Below are 2,500 nucleotides of genomic sequence, written 5' to 3' on the forward strand. Positions count from 1 at the left end.
GCAGTCCACTATTCTCTTTATAAGAAAGATCCACTTTTTCCATTTTTCTAGCAATGAAATTTTCTTTCCAATTAAAGAATTCTATTCTTCAGTGACTCAAGTCTGCAGAAACAGTGACAGAATAGAAAGCTTTCAAAGTATATGCTTGCATTAGGCCAGATTGAGCATACCTGTTTGGAAAGATTCTACATGTTTCACAATTAATATTATTTCTTTAATAGTCTGTATCACACATTGAAACTAAATTCAAAAAAAATAATCATTAAAATTAAGTTCACTAAAATAATGGATTATTACTGAAAATGTTACAGATTGATATATCATTCACATATTTAAGGTAATAAATAGTGAGAAAAATGCATCTCAAAAATTGGAGCAGATACCCACACTATAGTGAAATTTAATAGAATGATTACTTAAAATAATAACAGTATTAAAAAGTTATATTGATTGAATTATGTCTCAACCTTTAGTCATTGTTTTAAAGGATTTTTTTTAAAGAGCCAGGCATAGCACTTTGTATGGCTTATATATCATTTTAGAATCATGCCATTTTTCATAGTAATTATTAGGAAGATAATTTTTATTTTGTTTTGATACATTCTATTAATTCCCATCATGGGAATTGAAGGTCACCCAAAGTCTGAGAATTAGCCTATTTTACAGATTAATAAATCCAGTTGCAGGAGAGCCTTTTTCTTCCTTTAATGTATTTTCAGGAAATATCACTCCAGTGGAGTGATGATAATATTCCTTCTAACTCCCCTAAGTAGGAACCCTAAGCATTTATATCCAGATTCTGTTTTGCCTGAGAATCTAGTGGACTGCATTTATAAAGGCAAGTGAAAATAACTATTGAAAATGAACATCACAGTTGAGTACTAGAAGATGACAGATTCTGAAAGGAAATGCCAAGAACCACTTTCTTCTTCTATAAAGCTCTGATTAGATCTTAAATAAACAGAAAATAGTAAAATTATGGCTATGCTTTGTAGTACTCTGGAGGCATTTTGTAAATAACTCTATAAGGTGTGTTTATAAACTCAGTTTGAAGTTTACTTTGTTCTACACAGTTTATTTGTATAAACTATAAACAAGAGTAAATACAGAAGCTGTGTTCCTTATAGGATTTAGGAACTTCACTTCTGTATTGCATGTTTATAGAGTACCTTCTAAAAGTGATTGAACACTCTGGACATAGTAAGTCCTTACACAGCTATTTTAGGAACTGTCCATAGGAAGATATGTAACATTTTAACAAATAGACACGCAAAACTCTTTTTAAATGTCCCTTCCCTTGGTTATGTTTTAACTGTATTAATATAGTTAGATACCTGAGGTTGTTGAATTTTCTTGTCCTTCTGTGAGTGAAATTTAGAATAGGCCTTTAAGTTCATCAAACGTTAGTATGTCTTTACCGTAAAATTAATGCAGTTATTATTTTTTATTCTAATATATTCACTATATTACAAAAGAATAAAAATCCATGGAGAAATATTAAAAGTGGCACAATAATTTTACTACTTTCTATAGACAATTTGTAAGAAATGAAAAGGTGAAATAATTTTATTCATTTATCATTAAATGTTGTTATTTTAATGTAAAGTTTTGCACAAATTATGAAATTACTTTTTGTAAGTGTGGTGGCCAAGATCTCTTATTTAAAAATATAACTTGGAAGGCAGTGAGGGCTATAACATAAGTAAAATTTTGTTTACCATGCACTTCTGGCAGAACAGTCTATCTTGAGAACACAGTGTTTACCTTAAACATTTTTATGGCATTTGTGTTTTAATATAGGTGTGTAATTTTACTGAAATCAGGTATATGTTAGGAGGAAGGGTTGGTGTTTGGAAGACATTGCAACAAATTCTTAATGATAAGTGTACTTGTGGAGTACTAAAAAGGGATTGATAAACTATAGCTACTCTTTTGTCCTACTGTTAGTTCATTAATATTGAAATATTTCTGAAAGCTGAAATACCTTTAAATTTTTAAATTTGTAACATAAGGGATATGTTCATGCTAGCCACATCTTTGTTCGTCTGCTCTGCTGTTTTATATTCAGTGAAAAATTAGTTTAAAAAAAAAAAAGCTTTCTCCTGATGAATTACTCTCTCCTTCATTCTTTTCTAATCTTCTAAAATTAGTACTAAATACTAGAATGTATAATATATGGAGATAGCATATTTCAAATGTTGTTTTAGATTAACTACATTGAGAAATTATTCTGCATTAGATGTAGAATTTTATTTTGATATTAGGTTTGCAGAATTAATTGTTTGTGTCACTAAGGTCAAAATAGTTGCTAAAAACTTGATTGCTTTACAGGGTAGATTTGAGCTTGCATTTTGAGCATTCATTAAGTCACATAATCTTTCTGAATGTTTTATGAGATTGTACTGCTTTGAAGGTGTTTCAGGTGATGGTGTTTAAAAACATCTGGTCAGTACTTTCTTAGTGTTAGTTCCTTTATCCCTATTCATTCCAAACAAGAGTC

At 29.6% G+C, this 2,500-nt stretch overlaps 1 protein-coding gene across 13 annotated transcripts in view; it reads left to right on the forward strand.

The window, feature by feature from the left end:
* Positions 1 to 2,500, forward strand: part of Foxp2 (forkhead box P2) — a 546,252-nt gene that overhangs the window by 295,795 nt on the left and 247,957 nt on the right. The window lies entirely within an intron of this gene.

Source organism: Marmota marmota, unplaced genomic scaffold, assembly GCF_001458135.2.
Source record: "Marmota marmota marmota unplaced genomic scaffold, marMar, whole genome shotgun sequence".
Classification (NCBI taxonomy): domain Eukaryota; kingdom Metazoa; phylum Chordata; class Mammalia; order Rodentia; family Sciuridae; genus Marmota; species Marmota marmota.